Here is a 21,378-nt window from a genome sequence, read left to right on the forward strand (position 1 = left end):
CAGGTCATTATATTACTACGCTGATATCACTAGGAATATCTCCAATTATCACAGGTAGGCAGGTCGTCTGTTTTCAGTCCTGACAGGCAGGACTACATGTCAATTGCTGCAGAAAACAGATCCCCCATTAGCCCCATATAAAACGCTGATATTCTGCCGTCCGAGCAGCGATTCTCCATTCATCGGGGAGGCTGCTCACATCTGTCTAGAGGTTGCACAATCTGAGACTTTTGCACTAAATTAATATGGGGAACAAACAAACCAGAGATACAGAAAAAGTGCAGAGTCGGGAGCTCAGCGTGCTATACGGGAGCACGGAGGGGTGACTCACATTTTATATACTTTACTTATTTTAAAAATAATTATACACTTTTGGTATAATAAAAATAATATATATTACATTGAAATAGATATATAAAAATTAATATAAATCATTAGATAATGCATTAGATTTTCCAAAAAATATTTAAATATTCCTAATCCCATATATATATATATATATATATATATATATATATATATATATATATATATATTTTTTTTTTACTTTTGGGGAAAAGTAGTCGGTTCTATTCATTACCGCAGCAAATATAAAATTCCAATCACAATGATTTAACCCATGATGTAAACACTGTAAAGGAATGAAAATAAATCGAATTGGCAAAACTGCAGTTTTTTTCGGAGTTAAAAGTTTTCAGATTCCCCCTACATATACAGTTAAAAAAAAACAAGAAAAAAAAACAAACACACACTTTATTTACCCCCAAATATGTCATTAAAAATCCCAGGTTGCCACACATAATATTAAATAAAATAAAAAATAAAAAACACTACACACAAGCCCTCTCGCCCCTTTGTTGACAAAAAAATAAAAAGTAACAGTCTCAGAAAATGGTGACAGAAACCAAATTTTTTTTCTCTCAGGAAGAATCCCAGGTACCCTCCTCACAGAAGCGGAACCTCCCCTGTCATAAAGCACAATATACGGTAGACCCGGCCCCCCGTACTGACCATACTGCCCTAGTGACACCACATTGACCCTCTCCGGCCCCCGTACTGACCATACTGCCCTAGTAACACCACACTGACCCTCTCCGGCCCCCGTACTGACCATACTGCCCTAGTAACACCATACTGACCCTCTCCGGCCCCCGTACTGACCATACTGCCCTAGTAACACCACACTGACCATACTGCCCTAGTAACACCACACTGACCCTCTCCGGCCCCCGTACTGACCATACTGCCCTAGTGACACCACACTGACCCTCTCCGGCCGCCGTACTGACCATACTGCCCTAGTAACACCGCACTGACCCTCTCCGGCCGCCGTACTGACCATAATGCCCTAGTAACACCGCACTGACCCTCTCCGGCCCCCGTACTGACCATACTGCCCTAGTAACACCACACTGACCCTCTCCGGCCCCCGTACTGACCATACTGCCCTAGTAACACCACACTGACCCTCTCCGGCCGCCATACTGACCATACTGCCCTAGTGACACCACACTGACCCTCTCCGGCCGCCGTACTGACCATATCTCCCTGCTAACACCACACTGACCCTCTCCGGCCCCCGTACTGACCATACTGCCCTAGTAACACCGCACTGACCCTCTCCGGCCGCCGTACTGACCATAATGCCCTAGTAACACCACACTGACCCTCTCCGGCCGCCGTACTGACCATACTGCCCTAGTAACACCGCACTGACCCTCTCCGGCCGCCGTACTGACCATACTGCCCTAGTAACACCACACTGACCCTCTCCGGCCCCCGTACTGACCATATCGCCCTAGTAACACCACACTGACCCTCTCCGGCCGCCGTACTGACCATACTGCCCTAGTGACACCACACTGACCCTCTCCGGCCCCCGTACTGACCATACTGCCCTAGTAACACCACACTGACCCTCTCCGGCCGCCGTACTGACCATATTTCCTTGCTAACACCACACTGACCCTCTCCGGCCGCCGTACTGACCATACTGCCCTAATAACACCACACTGACCCTCTCCGGCCCGGTACTGACAATACTGCCCTAGTAACACCACACTGACCCTCTCCGGCCCCCGTACTGACCATACTGCCCTAATAACACCACACTGACCCTCTCCAGCCACCATACTGACCATACTGCCCTGCTAACACCACACTGACCCTCTCCGGCCGCCGTACTGACCATACTGCTCTGCTAACACCACACTGACCCTCTCTGGCCCCCATACTGACCATATCTCCCTGCTAACACCGCACTGACCCTCTCCGGCCGCCGTACTGACCATACTGCCCTAGTAACACCACATTGACCCTTTCCGGCCGCCGTACTGACCATACTGCCCTAGTAACACCACACTGACCCTCTCCGGCCACCGTACTGACCATACTGCCCTAGTAACACCACATTCACCCTTTCCGGCCGCCGTACTGACCATACTGCCCTAGTAACACCACACTGACCCTCTCCGGCCCCCGTACCGGCCTGCTAACACCACACTGACCCTCTCCGGCCCCCGTACTGCCCTAGTAACACCACACTGACCCTCTCCGGCCGCCGTACTGACCATACTGCCCTAGTAACACCACACTGACCCTCTTCGGCCGCCGTACTGACCATACTGCCCTAGTAACACCACACTGACCCTCTCCGGCACCCATACTGACCATACTGCCCTGCTAACACCACACTGACCCTCTCCGGCCCCCGTACTGACCATACTGCCCTAGTAACACCACACTGACCCTCTCCGGCCGCCGTACTGACCATACTGCCCTAGCAACACCACACTGACCCTCTCCGGCCGCCGTACTGACCATCTTTCCCTGCTAACACCACACTGACCCTCTCCGGCCCCTGTACCGGCCTGCTAACACCACACTGACCCTCTCCGGCCGCCGTACTGACCATACTGCCCTAATAACACCGCACTGACCCTCTCCGGCTGCCGTACTGACCATATTTCCCTGCTAACACCACACTGACCCTCTCCGGCCGCCGTACTGACCATACTGCCCTAGTAACACCACACTGACCCTCTCCGGCCGCCGTACTGACCATATCTCCCTGCTAACACCACACTGACCCTCTCCGGCCGCCGTACTGACCATACTGCCCTAGTAACACCGCACTGACCCTCTCCGGCCCCCGTACTGACCATATCTCCCTGCTAACACCACACTGACCCTCTCCGGCCGCCTTACTGACCATACTGCCCTAGTAACACCACACTGACCCTCTCCGGCCCCCGTACTGACCATACTGCCCTAGTAACACCACACTGACCCTCTCCGGCCGCCGTACTGACCATACTGCCCTAGTAACACCACACTGACCCTCTCCGGCCGCCGTACTGACCATATTTCCCTGCTAACACCACACTGACCCTCTCCGGCCCCTGTACCGGCCTGCTAACACCACACTGACCCTCTCCGGCCGCCGTACTGACCATACTGCCCTAGTAACACCACACTGACCCTCTCCGGCCACCGTACTGACCATACTGCCCTAGTAACACCACACTGACCCTCTCCGGCCACCGTACTGACCATACTGCCCTAGCAACACCACACTGACCCTCTCCGGCCGCCGTACTGACCATCTTTCCCTGCTAACACCACACTGACCCTCTCCGGCCACCGTACTGACCATACTGCCCTAGTAACACCACACTGACCCTCTCCGCCACCGTACTGACCATACTGCCCTAGTAACACCACACTGACCCTCTCCGGCCGCCGTACTGACCATATTTCCCTGCTAACACCACACTGACCCTCTCCGGCCGCCGTACTGACCATATATCCCTGCTAACACCACACTGACCCTCTCCGGCCGCCGTACTGACCATACTGCCCTAGTAACACCGCACTGACCCTCTCCGGCCGCCGTACTGACCATATTTCCCTGCCAACACCACACTGACCCTCTCCGGCCGCCGTACTGACCATACTGCCCTAGTAACACCACACTGACCCTCTCCGGCCCCCGTACTGACCATATTTCCCTGCTAACACCACACTGACCCTCTCCGGCCGCCGTACTGACCATACTGCCCTAGTAACACCACACTGACCCTCTCCGGCCGCCGTACTGACCATACTGCCCTAGTAACACCGCACTGACCCTCTCCAGCCCCCGTACTGACCATATCTCCCTGCTAACACCACACTGACCCTCTCCGGCCGCCGTACTGACCATACTGCCCTAGTAACACCACACTGACCCTCTCCGGCCGCCGTACTGACCATATTTCCCTGCTAACACCACACTGACCCTCTCCGGCCCCTGTACCGGCCTGCTAACACCACACTGACCCTCTCCGGCCGCCGTACTGACCATACTGCCCTAGTAACACCACACTGACCCTCTCCGGCCACCGTACTGACCATACTGCCCTAGTAACACCGCACTGACCCTCTCCGGCCCCCGTACTGACCATATCTCCCTGCTAACACCACACTGACCCTCTCCGGCCGCCGTACTGACCATACTGCCCTAGTAACACCGCACTGACCCTCTCCGGCCCCCGTACTGACCATATCTCCCTGCTAACACCACACTGACCCTCTCCGGCCGCCGTACTGACCATACTGCCCTAGTAACACCACACTGACCCTCTCCGGCCCCCGTACTGACCATACTGCCCTAGTAACACCACACTGACCCTCTCCGGCCGCCGTACTGACCATACTGCCCTAGTAACACCACACTGACCCTCTCCGGCCGCCGTACTGACCATACTGCCCTAGTAACACCACACTGACCCTCTCCGGCCACCGTACTGACCATACTGCCCTAGTAACACCGCACTGACCCTCTCCGGCCCCCGTACTGACCATATCTCCCTGCTAACACCACACTGACCCTCTCCGGCCGCCGTACTGACCATATCTCCCTGCTAACACCACACTGACCCTCTCCGGCCACCGTACTGACCATACTGCCCTAGTAACACCGCACTGACCCTCTCCGGCCCCCGTACTGACCATATCTCCCTGCTAACACCACACTGACCCTCTCCGGCCGCCGTACTGACCATACTGCCCTAGTAACACCACACTGACCCTCTCCGGCCGCCGTACTGACCATACTGCCCTAGTAACACCACACTGACCCTCTTCGGCCGCCGTACTGACCATATTTCCCTGCTAACACCACACTGACCCTCTCCGGCCCCTGTACCGGCCTGCTAACACCACACTGACCCTCTCCGGCCACCGTACTGACCATACTGCCCTGCTAACACCACACTGACCCTCTCCGGCCCCTGTACTGACCTAGTAACACCACACTGACCCTCTCCGGCCGCCGTACTGACCATGCTGCCCTAGTAACACCACACTGACCCTCTCCGGCCCCCATACTGACCATACTGCCCTGCAAACACCACACTGACCCTCTCCGGCCCCCGTACTGACCATACTGCCCTAGCAACACCACACTGACCCTCTCCGGCCCCCGTACTGACCATACTGCCCTAGTAACACCACACTGACCCTCTCCGGCCGCCGTACTGACCATACTGCCCTAGTAACACCACACTGACCCTCTCCGGCCGCCGTACTGACCATATTTCCCTGCTAACACCACACTGACCCTCTCCGGCCCCTGTACCGGCCTGCTAACACCACACTGACCCTCTCCGGCCGCCGTACTGACCATACTGCCCTAGTAACACCACACTGACCCTCTCCGGCCACCGTACTGACCATACTGCCCTAGTAACACCACACTGACCCTCTCCGGCCACCGTACTGACCATACTGCCCTAGTAACACCACACTGACCCTCTCCGGCCACCGTACTGACCATACTGCCCTAGTAACACCACACTGACCCTCTCCGGCCACCGTACTGACCATATTTCCCTGCTAACACCACACTGACCCTCTCCGGCCGCCGTACTGACCATACTGTCCTAGTAACACCGCACTGACCCTCTCCGGCCCCCGTACCGGCCTGCTAACACCACACTGACCCTCTCCAGCCCCCGTACCGTCCTGCTAACACCACACTGACCCTCTCCGGCCCCCGTACCGGCCTGCTAACACCACACTGACCCTCTCCGGCCGGCGTACTGACCATACTGCCCTGCTAACACCACACTGACCCTCTCCGGCCCCCGTACTGCCCTAGTAACACCACACTGACCCTCTCCGGCCGCCGTACTGACCATGCTGCCCTAGTAACACCACACTGACCCTCTCCGGCCCCCATACTGACCATACTGCCCTGCAAACACCACACTGACCCTCTCCGGCCCCCGTACTGACCATACTGCCCTAGCAACACCACACTGACCCTCTCCGGCCGCCGTACTTACCATATTTCCCTGCTAACACCACACTGACCCTCTCCGGCTCCTGTACCGGCCTGCTAACACCACACTGACCCTCTCCGGCCGCCGTACTGACCATACTGCCCTAGTAACACCGCACTGACCCTCTCCGGCCGCCGTACTGACCATATTTCCCTGCTAACACCACAGTGACCCTCTCCGGCCGCCGTACTGACCATACTGCCCTAGTAACACCATACTGACCCTCTCCGGCCCCCGTACTGACCATATCTCCCTGCTAACACCACACTGACCCTCTCCGGCCGCCGTACTGACCATACTGCCCCAGTAACACCACACTGACCCTCTCCGGCCGCCGTGCTGACCATACTGCCCTAGTAACACCACACTGACCCTCTACGGCCGCCGTACTGACCATACTGCCCTAGTAACACCACACTGACCCTCTACGGCCGCCGTACTGACCATACTGCCCTAGTAACACCACACTGACCCTCTCCGGCCACCGTACTGACCATACTGCCCTGCTAACACCACACTGACCCTCTCCGGCCGCCGTACTGACCATACTGCCCTAGTAACACCACACTGACCCTCTCCGGCCACCGTACTGACCATACTGCCCTAGTAACACCACACTGACCCTCTCCGGCCACCGTACTGACCATACTGCCCTAGTAACACCACACTGACCCTCTCCGGCCACCGTACTGACCATACTGCCCTAGTAACACCACACTGACCCTCTCCAGCCACCATACTGCCCTAGTAACACCACACTGACCCTCTCCGGCCGCCGTACTGACCATACTGCCCTAGTAACACCACACTGACCCTCTCCGGCCCCTGTACCGGCCTGCTAACACCACACTGACCCTCTCCGGCCGCCGTACTGACCATACTGCCCTAGTAACACCACACTGACCCTCTCCGGCCACCGTACTGACCATACTGCCCTAGTAACACCACACTGACCCTACTGACCATACTGCCCTAGTAACACCGCACTGACCCTCTCCGGCCCCCGTACCGGCCTGCTAACACCACACTGACCCTCTCCAGCCCCCGTACCGTCCTGCTAACACCACACTGACCCTCTCCAGCCACCATACTGCCCTAGTAACACCACACTGACCCTCTCCGGCCGCCGTACTGACCATACTGCCCTAGTAACACCACACTGACCCTCTCCGGCCCCTGTACCGGCCTGCTAACACCACACTGACCCTCTCCGGCCGCCGTACTGACCATACTGCCCTAGTGACACCACACTGACCCTCTCCGGCCGCCGTACTGACCATACTGCCCTAGTAACACCACACTGACCCTCTCCGGCCCCTGTACTGACCATACTGCCCTAGTAACACCACACTGACCCTCTCCGGCCGCCGTACTGACCATACTGCCCTAGTAACACCACACTGACCCTCTCCGGCCGCCGTACTGACCATATTTCCCTGCTAACACCACACTGACCCTCTCCGGCCCCTGTACCGGCCTGCTAACACCACACTGACCCTCTCCGGCCGCCGTACTGACCATACTGCCCTAGTAACACCACACTGACCCTCTCCGGCCACCGTACTGACCATACTGCCCTAGTAACACCACACTGACCCTCTCCGGCCACCGTACTGACCATACTGCCCTAGCAACACCACACTGACCCTCTCCGGCCGCCGTACTGACCATCTTTCCCTGCTAACACCACACTGACCCTCTCCGGCCACCGTACTGACCATACTGCCCTAGTAACACCACACTGACCCTCTCCGCCACCGTACTGACCATACTGCCCTAGTAACACCACACTGACCCTCTCCGGCCGCCGTACTGACCATATTTCCCTGCTAACACCACACTGACCCTCTCCGGCCGCCGTACTGACCATATATCCCTGCTAACACCACACTGACCCTCTCCGGCCGCCGTACTGACCATACTGCCCTAGTAACACCGCACTGACCCTCTCCGGCCGCCGTACTGACCATATTTCCCTGCCAACACCACACTGACCCTCTCCGGCCGCCGTACTGACCATACTGCCCTAGTAACACCACACTGACCCTCTCCGGCCCCCGTACTGACCATATTTCCCTGCTAACACCACACTGACCCTCTCCGGCCGCCGTACTGACCATACTGCCCTAGTAACACCACACTGACCCTCTCCGGCCGCCGTACTGACCATACTGCCCTAGTAACACCGCACTGACCCTCTCCAGCCCCCGTACTGACCATATCTCCCTGCTAACACCACACTGACCCTCTCCGGCCGCCGTACTGACCATACTGCCCTAGTAACACCACACTGACCCTCTCCGGCCGCCGTACTGACCATATTTCCCTGCTAACACCACACTGACCCTCTCCGGCCCCTGTACCGGCCTGCTAACACCACACTGACCCTCTCCGGCCGCCGTACTGACCATACTGCCCTAGTAACACCACACTGACCCTCTCCGGCCACCGTACTGACCATACTGCCCTAGTAACACCGCACTGACCCTCTCCGGCCCCCGTACTGACCATATCTCCCTGCTAACACCACACTGACCCTCTCCGGCCGCCGTACTGACCATACTGCCCTAGTAACACCGCACTGACCCTCTCCGGCCCCCGTACTGACCATATCTCCCTGCTAACACCACACTGACCCTCTCCGGCCGCCGTACTGACCATACTGCCCTAGTAACACCACACTGACCCTCTCCGGCCCCCGTACTGACCATACTGCCCTAGTAACACCACACTGACCCTCTCCGGCCGCCGTACTGACCATACTGCCCTAGTAACACCACACTGACCCTCTCCGGCCGCCGTACTGACCATACTGCCCTAGTAACACCACACTGACCCTCTCCGGCCACCGTACTGACCATACTGCCCTAGTAACACCGCACTGACCCTCTCCGGCCCCCGTACTGACCATATCTCCCTGCTAACACCACACTGACCCTCTCCGGCCGCCGTACTGACCATATCTCCCTGCTAACACCACACTGACCCTCTCCGGCCACCGTACTGACCATACTGCCCTAGTAACACCGCACTGACCCTCTCCGGCCCCCGTACTGACCATATCTCCCTGCTAACACCACACTGACCCTCTCCGGCCGCCGTACTGACCATACTGCCCTAGTAACACCACACTGACCCTCTCCGGCCGCCGTACTGACCATACTGCCCTAGTAACACCACACTGACCCTCTTCGGCCGCCGTACTGACCATATTTCCCTGCTAACACCACACTGACCCTCTCCGGCCCCTGTACCGGCCTGCTAACACCACACTGACCCTCTCCGGCCACCGTACTGACCATACTGCCCTGCTAACACCACACTGACCCTCTCCGGCCCCTGTACTGACCTAGTAACACCACACTGACCCTCTCCGGCCGCCGTACTGACCATGCTGCCCTAGTAACACCACACTGACCCTCTCCGGCCCCCATACTGACCATACTGCCCTGCAAACACCACACTGACCCTCTCCGGCCCCCGTACTGACCATACTGCCCTAGCAACACCACACTGACCCTCTCCGGCCCCCGTACTGACCATACTGCCCTAGTAACACCACACTGACCCTCTCCGGCCGCCGTACTGACCATACTGCCCTAGTAACACCACACTGACCCTCTCCGGCCGCCGTACTGACCATATTTCCCTGCTAACACCACACTGACCCTCTCCGGCCCCTGTACCGGCCTGCTAACACCACACTGACCCTCTCCGGCCGCCGTACTGACCATACTGCCCTAGTAACACCACACTGACCCTCTCCGGCCACCGTACTGACCATACTGCCCTAGTAACACCACACTGACCCTCTCCGGCCACCGTACTGACCATACTGCCCTAGTAACACCACACTGACCCTCTCCGGCCACCGTACTGACCATACTGCCCTAGTAACACCACACTGACCCTCTCCGGCCACCGTACTGACCATATTTCCCTGCTAACACCACACTGACCCTCTCCGGCCGCCGTACTGACCATACTGTCCTAGTAACACCGCACTGACCCTCTCCGGCCCCCGTACCGGCCTGCTAACACCACACTGACCCTCTCCAGCCCCCGTACCGTCCTGCTAACACCACACTGACCCTCTCCGGCCCCCGTACCGGCCTGCTAACACCACACTGACCCTCTCCGGCCCCCGTACTGCCCTAGTAACACCACACTGACCCTCTCCGGCCGCCGTACTGACCATGCTGCCCTAGTAACACCACACTGACCCTCTCCGGCCCCCATACTGACCATACTGCCCTGCAAACACCACACTGACCCTCTCCGGCCCCCGTACTGACCATACTGCCCTAGCAACACCACACTGACCCTCTCCGGCCGCCGTACTTACCATATTTCCCTGCTAACACCACACTGACCCTCTCCGGCTCCTGTACCGGCCTGCTAACACCACACTGACCCTCTCCGGCCGCCGTACTGACCATACTGCCCTAGTAACACCGCACTGACCCTCTCCGGCCGCCGTACTGACCATATTTCCCTGCTAACACCACAGTGACCCTCTCCGGCCGCCGTACTGACCATACTGCCCTAGTAACACCATACTGACCCTCTCCGGCCCCCGTACTGACCATATCTCCCTGCTAACACCACACTGACCCTCTCCGGCCGCCGTACTGACCATACTGCCCCAGTAACACCACACTGACCCTCTCCGGCCGCCGTGCTGACCATACTGCCCTAGTAACACCACACTGACCCTCTACGGCCGCCGTACTGACCATACTGCCCTAGTAACACCACACTGACCCTCTACGGCCGCCGTACTGACCATACTGCCCTAGTAACACCACACTGACCCTCTCCGGCCACCGTACTGACCATACTGCCCTGCTAACACCACACTGACCCTCTCCGGCCGCCGTACTGACCATACTGCCCTAGTAACACCACACTGACCCTCTCCGGCCACCGTACTGACCATACTGCCCTAGTAACACCACACTGACCCTCTCCGGCCACCGTACTGACCATACTGCCCTAGTAACACCACACTGACCCTCTCCGGCCACCGTACTGACCATACTGCCCTAGTAACACCACACTGACCCTCTCCAGCCACCATACTGCCCTAGTAACACCACACTGACCCTCTCCGGCCGCCGTACTGACCATACTGCCCTAGTAACACCACACTGACCCTCTCCGGCCCCTGTACCGGCCTGCTAACACCACACTGACCCTCTCCGGCCGCCGTACTGACCATACTGCCCTAGTAACACCACACTGACCCTCTCCGGCCACCGTACTGACCATACTGCCCTAGTAACACCACACTGACCCTACTGACCATACTGCCCTAGTAACACCGCACTGACCCTCTCCGGCCCCCGTACCGGCCTGCTAACACCACACTGACCCTCTCCAGCCCCCGTACCGTCCTGCTAACACCACACTGACCCTCTCCAGCCACCATACTGCCCTAGTAACACCACACTGACCCTCTCCGGCCGCCGTACTGACCATACTGCCCTAGTAACACCACACTGACCCTCTCCGGCCCCTGTACCGGCCTGCTAACACCACACTGACCCTCTCCGGCCGCCGTACTGACCATACTGCCCTAGTGACACCACACTGACCCTCTCCGGCCGCCGTACTGACCATACTGCCCTAGTAACACCACACTGACCCTCTCCGGCCGCCGTACTGACCATATCGCCCTAGTAACACCACACTGACCCTCTCCGGCCGCCGTACTGACCATATTTCCCTGCTAACACCACACTGACCCTCTCCAGCCCCCGTACTGACCATACTGCCCTAGTAACACCACACTGACCCTCTCCGGCCGCCATACTGACCATACTGTCCTAGTAACACCACACTGACCCTCTCCAGCCCCCGTACTGACCATACTGCCCTAGTAACACCACACTGACCCTCTCCGGCCGCCATACTGACCATACTGTCCTAGTAACACCACACTGACCCTCTCCAGCCCCCGTACTCACCATACTGCCCTAGTAACACCGCACTGACCCTCTCCGGCCGCTGTACTGACCATACTGCCCTAGTGACACCACACTGACCCTCTCCGGCCGCCGTACTGACCATATCCCCCTGCTAACACCACACTGACCCTCTCCAGCCACCATACTGACCATACTGCCCTGCTAACACCACACTGACCCTCTCCGTCCGCCGTACTGACCATACTGCCCTAGTGACACCACACTGACCCTCTCCGGCCGCCGTACTGACCATATCGCCCTAGTAACACCACAGTGACCCTCTCCAGCCCCCGTACTCACCATACTGCCCTAGTAACACCGCACTGACCCTCTCCGGCCGCTGTACTGACCATACTGCCCTAGTGACACCACACTGACCCTCTCCGGCCGCCGTACTGACCATATCCCCCTGCTAACACCACACTGACCCTCTCCAGCCACCATACTGACCATACTGCCCTGCTAACACCACACTGACCCTCTCCGGCCGCCGTACTGACCATACTGCCCTAGTGACACCACACTGACCCTCTCCGGCCGCCGTACTGACCATATCGCCCTAGTAACACCACAGTGACCCTCTCCGGCCGCCGTACTGACCATACTGCCCTAGTAACACCACACTGACCCTCTCCGGCCGCCGTACTGATCATACTGCCCTAGTAACACCACACTGACCCTCTCCAGCCACCGTACTGACCATATTTCCCTGCTAACACCACACTGACCCTCTCCGGCCGCCGTACTGACCATACTGCCCTAGTAACACCACACTGACCCTCTCCGGCCGCCGTACTGACCATACTGCCCTAGTAACACCACACTGACCCTCTCCGGCCGCCGTACTGACCATACTGCCCTAGTAACACCACACTGACTCTCTCCGGCCCCCGTACTGACCATACTGCCCTAGTGACACCACACTGACCCTCTCCGGCCCCCGTACTGACCATACTGCCCTAGTAACACCACACTGACCCTCTCCGGCCGCCGTACTCACCATACTGCCCTAGTAACACCACACTGACCCTCTCCGGCCGCCGTACTGACCATACTGCCCTAGTGACACCACACTGACCCTCTCCGGCCGCCATACTGACCATACTGCCCTAGTAACACCGCACTGACCCTCTCCGGCCGCCGTACTGACCATACTGCCCTAGTAACACCGCACTGACCCTCTCCAGTCACCGTACTGACCATACTGCCCTAGTAACACCGCACTGACCCTCTCCGGCCGCCGTACACACCATACTGCCCTAGTAACACCACACTGACCCTCTCCGGCTGCCGTACTGACCATACTGCCCTAGTAACACCACACTGACCCTCTCCGGCCGCCGTACTGACCATACTGCCCTAGTGACACCACACTGACCCTCTCCAGTCACCGTACTGACCATACTGCCCTAGTAAAACCACACTGACCCTCTCCAGTCACCGTACTGACCATACTGCCCTAGTGACACCACACTGACCCTCTCCAGTCACCGTACTGACCATACTGCCCTAGTGACACCACACTGACCCTCTCCAGTCACCGTACTGACCATACTGCCCTAGTGACACCACACTGACCCTCTCCGGCCGCCATACTGACCATACTGCCCTAGTAACACCGCACTGACCCTCTCCGGCCGCCGTACTGACCATACTGCCCTAGTAACACCGCACTGACCCTCTCCAGTCACCGTACTGACCATACTGCCCTAGTAACACCGCACTGACCCTCTCCGGCCGCCGTACACACCATACTGCCCTAGTAACACCACACTGACCCTCTCCGGCTGCCGTACTGACCATACTGCCCTAGTAACACCACACTGACCCTCTCCGGCCGCCGTACTGACCATACTGCCCTAGTGACACCACACTGACCCTCTCCAGTCACCGTACTGACCATACTGCCCTAGTAACACCACACTGACCCTCTCCGGCCGCCGTACTGACCATACTGCCCTAGTGACACCACACTGACCCTCTCCGGCCGCCGTACTGACCATACTGCCCTAGTAACACCACACTGACCCTCTCCAGTCACCGTACTGACCATACTGCCCTAGTGACACCACACTGACCCTCTCCGGCCCCCGTACTGACCATACTGCCCTAGTAACACCACACTGACCCTCTCCGGCCCCCGTACTGACCATATCGCCCTAGTAACACCACACTGACCCTCTCCGGCCCCCGTACTGACCATACTGCCCTAGTAACACCACACTGACCCTCTCCGGCCCCCGTACTGACCATACTGCCCTAGTAACACCACACTGACCCTCTCCGGCCCCCGTACTGACCATATCTCCATACTAACACCACACTGACCCTCTCCGGCCCCCGTACTGACCATATCTCCATACTAACACCCCGCTCCCCAGTACTCACATGCTCAGGGCCCCGCGGTCTCGGCAGTGACACCAGCAGCGTCCTCCTCACACGCTTCCTGCTCCTCCGCTCTGTCAGCTCCTCATCATTACCTCCAGCAGCAAACACTACAGTCACGTGAGGGGCTCATCAGCTGACCGTTGCCGTGACAACTGAATTATAAATTCATTTTTTTTTTCTTCCTTTTGTACCTTGAAAACTTTATTGTTTTTGTTTGCAAGGAAGAACCGTGCCCCCGTTTAGGCCTTTATGTAGTCATTTATTTATACCTTTATGTCTTTTCCGTGAGTATTATTTATTAAAAGGCTGTCCTAGGGGGTTTTGTGTGCGAAGTCACTTTGCTGACGGGTTACTTGCAATAAATAGTTGCTTACGCTAGGTGGCGATAGAGCGTTAGAAAAAGCTAAAGGAGTCATGGAGTTTGCTGACCACGTGGTGGCGCTGTGTATACAAAGATAGCTATTTATATGCTTCTATAGGGACCCTGCGAAATATAGTCTGTATAAGGGAAAATATATCAGAAGGAATAAAAATGGCACGAGTCTCCACATTGCTTAGTAAAGGGATGGTTTCAACACAAATTATGATTAAAGGGGTTATTCACTACCTGGACAACCGCTTTTTTAAATGACGTAGTCCCACTTGTGAGATAACAATGAAGGATGTTCACCTCGTGCACCAGCGTCGGATCTCATGTGACATCGTTATGCCATGTGAGCCCTGTAGCCGATCAGCAGTATCATGACTCTGTTGTTGGGTGCCCCGAGACCAGGGACTCCTTCCCTGTCCATAACACTAGGGGCGCCCTAGCTCACTCTGTTCCCCAGTTTACTTCTGATGGTGAAGATGCCAGGGCCACGTACCTTGCCTTCACTCCTGAATTCACCCTCAGTCTGTACCCTTCCCCCACTCAGGGAAGAGGGGGAGTAGTAGTGTACCGTAATACACCAACTAAACTAACAAGGTAATACGAACAGGGATAAAGGAAAATACCAAACATACACAAACAACAGAGGTAAACACCAGGAAGTGGAGGATAGGGTAAAACTAAAGTGGGAGAAAAAAGAAATTATCACACACTCAAAACCTAGCAACAGTCACAGAAAAATCCACCATCTGCCTTCTCCAATCATAACCACCAACAACAACAACCTCCAGCCATGCAGCATAAGCTAACTCTGGCAACGAGTGCTAGTCAGGGTCCAGATTATATGAGATGGGAGTGGCTAACAGTAAATAGCTGAGAGCCTTAATGCAGGAAAGCTTCCAGGAGCTCTACACTAAGCAGATTAACCCCTGCACTGCAAAAATAAATTTACACCGTTCAATATGAAGACTTATTGGTTCTAACCAGTGCAGGAGTAGGAGAAATCAGACGCTGCGGTCTTCTGGCTCCTCTTCGTCACGGTAAACCCATGGCAAGAGGTTTCCGCTAGGCTGCGGTGCTCTCACCACCTTCAGACAAGGAGAAAAAGTGAATGGACGTCGATTGGTTGCAGGGTTCACGTGGCGTAATAATCTCACGGGAGACCCGGTGCCGACTTTGCCTAAACGGCTCCGTTGTGGGAGAGGAGAATAAGAAGTTTTGTTGTAGAAGTTGGTCTACTTTATTTTAAAAGGGGCTCTTCGGGTCGGCCAAAATGCTCCTAAAAAAATAGCAACTTAGCAATAAAAAAAATAGTCATACATTCTTATTGAGTAATCCTTGTCGCCTTGGATACCGGCCACCTCTGCTGTGTTGTAGTGCTGCCAAGCAGGCACAATTCTTACAGGCTTTTTTCAATAGAACACAGTAAGCACTGACTTAAAGCGGGCCGGATAGCTGGAGCGCACGATCCCACCAGCATTAGTGTCCTAGCTGAAGCCTCAAACATCAGACAAGCGGAACAACTGCCACCGTAACGATCGCGGTCGCAGAGGGTGCGGTCAGTCCCGTGCAGGAGGGTGGATCGCCGACACCAGCCGCTATTTCAGCGCAGACACCCACCTGCATTACAAGCCTACAGCAAATCAGAGTTTGGTCGCTGACATTGGCGTGCCCGTCATGGGCGGGGGCAGTGACATCAAACGCCAACCAAGGCTGGCACACCAAAGTCTGCTGTCATCTATGGAAGAAGACGTTGCATGTCGTGGGAGCGGAGGAAGGTAAGAAGAATTTTTTTTTTTTAGAGCAGCAGTGTCATGATCCGTTCCAAGGTTTATTCCTGTCTGCACTTTTTCCGGGCGGATCATGTCGAGGGTTATCTTTGTTCTGCCTCATTCTGGGTTCAGGTTTGTTATTTAGCTCCCAGGCATCCTGCCGGCGGTGTCAACCCTAGTTCTGCCTTCGGCGTGTGAATCTGACTCTGGTAGCGCTTGATTTGTCCTGCTGTGATCCCTGACTTGCCCCATGTCTGTTGACTCCCTCTGCGTTTCCCTGTTTGTCTGTTTGATTCTCTGGTTCCTGACTTGGCTGACTTTGTCTTATCCGCTTCTGACCGCTGCTGAACCTCCTGACTTGTTCCTGACCACGTTTACTGCTTATCCCTTTTGGTACTATTGCCTCTGATTGTATTTTGACTCGGGCTTGTCTGACCACTCTCTCGCCACTTGGTGGCACCTGTGCTGCTGCTCTGTGGTGCTTCTCTGTGTACTCAGTCTCACTTCCCTCTCTAGCTCCCTCTGGTGGAGGTTGCGTTATACTGCACTGCAGCAGCATGACAAGCAGAACAGGGAATATTATACCAGGAAGGAGCCCAGGCCCCAGGGTGGAGTCATTATACCAGGGCGGGACCTAGGAACAGGGACATTATTACTGGAAAGGACCAGGATGTAGGACATTTTACCAGGAACGAGCACAGAATGGGGACATTATACCAGGGTGGGGCCTAGGAAAGGGGTAAACGTGTTTGCGTGGGTTTCCAGTGTCCTCCCACACTCCAAAGACATACTGATAGGGATTCGGGAATCTAAATTTGTGAGCCACAATGAGGACAGCGCCAATAATGTCTGTAAAGCGCTGTGGAATTAATGGCGCTATATAAGTGAGTTAAATAATTACTGGAAGGGGCCGAGATGTAGGACATTTTACCAGGAAGGAGCACAGGATGCGGGACATTATACCAGGGTTGGGCCTAGGAAGGGGGACATTATTACAGTAAGGGGCCAGGATGTGGAACATTTTACCAGGATGTGGCCCAAGATGGGAGATATTATACCAGGGTGGGGCCTAGGAAGGGGGACATTATTACCGGAAGGAAGTAGGCTTTGTGACATTTTACCAGCACAGCATGGGGACATTATACCAGGGCGGAGCATAGGAAGGGGTACACTACTTCTACATTACTACTGTAAGGGCCTGGAATGTGGGACATTTTAATAGGAAGAAGCACAGGATGGGGGACGTTATTCCAGTGCGGGGCCTAGGAAGGGGAACATTATTAAAGGGAACCTGTCACCCTTCCCAGACGTTTGTAACTAAAAGAGCCACATTGTGCAGCACTAATGCTGCATTCTGACAAGATGGCTCTTTAAGTTCTTGTTCCTGGCACTGCTGCAATAATCGTTTATGAAATTTGTCCCTTATACCGTGAAATCATCCCGGGGCATGTCTTTCCCCCCTAACACAGATGCACCACAGCCGTCACTCTTGGCCTCTGCACGCCGGGCGCTGCCTCCTCTTCCATCAGTAGCGTCCCCGGCGCCTGAAAAATTCTCCGGACAAAAACTAATGAAATGTTCAACGCTACCGCAGTAGTAGCACACTCTCTGGGTACGAAGGTGCTCCAGCTACTGACCCTTCAGCCTAACACGATCAACCTGCATTTGTTCAGAGAAGACCGCTGTCTCAGAAGGCTGGTGAACGAGCAGTCTCTGGCAGGACGGAGCCAGACGCGACCGTTTCCTCTCAAGCATCACCTCTGGTCCATTCCTGGAACCTGTGGTCGATCCGGATTGCCATGGAAATTAGGTAGTCTAGATTGCCATGGAAATTAGGTAGTCTAGAGTAGCAGGGATGTCTCGACCAGCCAACTCGTGCTTAATCCTTCCTGACAAACTCTACCTGAAGTTGGCTGCCAATGCTTCGTTGTTTCAGCCAAGTTTGGATGACAGTGTGGAACCGGACCATTTACTAGTTTACAGATAGACATCCATGACGCAGTCTGAGAAGGGAAAATGCAGCAGAAGACATATGGCCCAGCTCATCGAAAACCTTATTGAAGGCCATCAGAAAGGCCTGTAGACCCAAGGTCACAGGGTCCCCTCTCTCGAACAAAGGGTTTAGCCACGCTAGGGCCTCTCCTGCTAGGTGGGACATTAGGAATCCAACTTTAGCCTTATCCGAGGGAACCTGATGGGCCAATAGTTCATAGTGTAGTGTTCACTGATTTAAGAACCACGGCACTGCTTAGGGTCCCCATTGTAATGTGGCGGAGCAGACAGATGAGAATTAGCTCCAGAAACATAAGTTGTAGGCTGAGTAGTCATGGCCGCAGTTGCTGCAACTTGGGCTGGAGTGGATGAAGCAGCAGATGTCAGGGCCGCCAAACAGGTGCTCACCGTCCACAAACAGGACATAATTTTATCCTGCTGATCTCACTGGTGGGACATCTTTTGGTACAACTCTGAGTCCAAGGGAGCATTGGGATCAGCAGGGTTCTGAGCAGACTGTTACACACATGGATCATGGATCCTCTGGGCCACAAACTGGGATTACCCAGGAGAGGCGTGGCTACCTGTTTGGTGAAGTTAGGCTTGCACTGCAGGTAGCCGCCAGATACCACTACTGGGCAGTCCCCAGTACTGCAACTGCTGACCACAAAGGTCAGGATAGCAGTCACAGAGTCACTGACAGGACAGGATTCGGATACAGGTTTAACAGGTATCAGAGCCAGTGCAGACGGTACGGAATATGGAACACTAGCCAGGATGGACACTGGTGCTAGTTCAGACAATACACACTTCAGGAACAGGTTCTGTTTCAGACAACTCAGGATTCAGGTTTAGACAATACGGGACTTAAGGACTGGGACCTGGCAAAATACTAGTTGAACACACTAAGTAAGGAAACTACAGGGGTTGCTCCCTTACTGGGGAGGGTGCCTTAAATATGTGATGTCTCCCAGCTATTGGCTGGGGACATTTCCAAAGGGTGGGAGTTACCCCTTTAAGAATCAGGGAACGGGAACACCGTCCGGCGGCCGAGGCAATGAGTATGCTGGCGCCCCTGCCAGGAGGAGGGCGAGGGTCCACAGCATTGGCGTTACAATAGGTGACATATTTTCTGATTGAAGTAGTTCCCTTTTATTCTTCTCCAAATGCCATGATGACTTTTCACAACTACAGCTTGTCTCTGCAAACTCCCATCTTCTCAAGTCTTCTGTAGCACTTTCCAACACGGTGCCCTTAAGGCTCTTGCATAAAAATATCTGCCCTACTAAGTGCCTCCTCACACTCCCCTGTCTGCATACTGACTCCTCTATCCTGTGCACTGACACTGTCTCCCACTCTGCATACTCTCTATACTCCCCCCCCACACTACCTAGTCTCTGTATTGTGCCCCTTTACTTTTCTCCACCCATATTTTCCCCTCATATTCCCCCCTATTGACCCCTTACACAGTCTCACCCCTCCTGACTATACTGTCTTCTCACACATTCCATCCCTCCCCATCCTGTATTTTCACATTTCTGCCCATACTATCTCCTCACACATTTTACCACTCCCCATACTGTTTCACACATTCCCCCTGACAATACTGTCTCCTCACAAATTTTCCATCCCTTGCCCATACGGTCTCCTCACACATCCTCTTCACCCATACTCTTTTTTCATACGTTGCCCCACTGCCCATACTGTCTCCTCACACATTCCTCTCCCCTATTGCCCATTCTGTCTTCTATCACATCCCCCTTCCAAAACTTTGTCCGCATACATTTCCCCTCCCCATACTGTCTCTTTACACATTCCGACCTGCCATAGTGTCTCCTCAAACATTCACCATTCACATGCCCATACTATCTCCTAACATATTCCCCAACCCCATATCCAGTCTCCTCACACACATCCCTCTCCCCATACTGTCACCTCTCACATACCCAATACTTTTTTTTTTTTTAACACAAACCCCCATACTATTTCCTAAAACACCTCCATACTGTCTCCTTACATTTTTCCCATTGCCCAAACTGTCTCCTCACACATTCCTCCTTATTCATACTGTCTCCTCACAAATGCATCCGCCTGTACTTTCTTCATGCATTCCCTCCAGCTCTTACTGTCTACCTCACACATTTCTCTACCTTTGCTGCCCATACTGTTTGCTCAAACATTTTCTACTTGCACATGCTGTCTCCTCACATATTCCCCATACTGTTTTCTCACACATTCCCCACCCTGTGCCCATACTGTGTCTTCACAGATTCACCATCCCTTTGTCCATACTGTTCCCTCACACATTTGTCATTACATGTTTCCCACTGCTCATACTGTCTTCACATACATTGCCCGCCCATACTGTCTCCTCGCACATTACACCTCCCCACCTATACTGTCATCACACATTCCCCCCCACCTTACTGTCTCATCAAACATTCCCCACCCCCTGTCCATACTGTCTCCTCACACATTCCTCAGCCTTTAACCATTATTTTACACATTGTGCCCAACATAAGGTCATAACAGACCTTTGAGAGGCATTTCTATATTGAATTTTT

The 21,378-nt window shown here is 55.0% G+C and overlaps 1 protein-coding gene across 1 annotated transcript in view; it reads right to left on the minus strand.

The window, feature by feature from the left end:
* LOC138675399 (proton-coupled amino acid transporter 1-like) overlaps nt 1–14,806 on the minus strand; it is a 57,916-nt gene extending 43,110 nt beyond the window's left edge. The window contains exon 1 of the mRNA XM_069763545.1: nt 14,684–14,806. The gene's annotated coding sequence lies outside the window, so the exon portion shown is untranslated. The remainder of the gene's footprint in view (nt 1–14,683) is intronic.
* Nucleotides 14,807–21,378: the final 6,572 nt, after the last annotated feature.

The sequence above is a fragment of the Ranitomeya imitator genome, chromosome 4 (assembly GCF_032444005.1).
Source record: "Ranitomeya imitator isolate aRanImi1 chromosome 4, aRanImi1.pri, whole genome shotgun sequence".
Taxonomy (NCBI): Eukaryota; Metazoa; Chordata; class Amphibia; order Anura; family Dendrobatidae; genus Ranitomeya; species Ranitomeya imitator.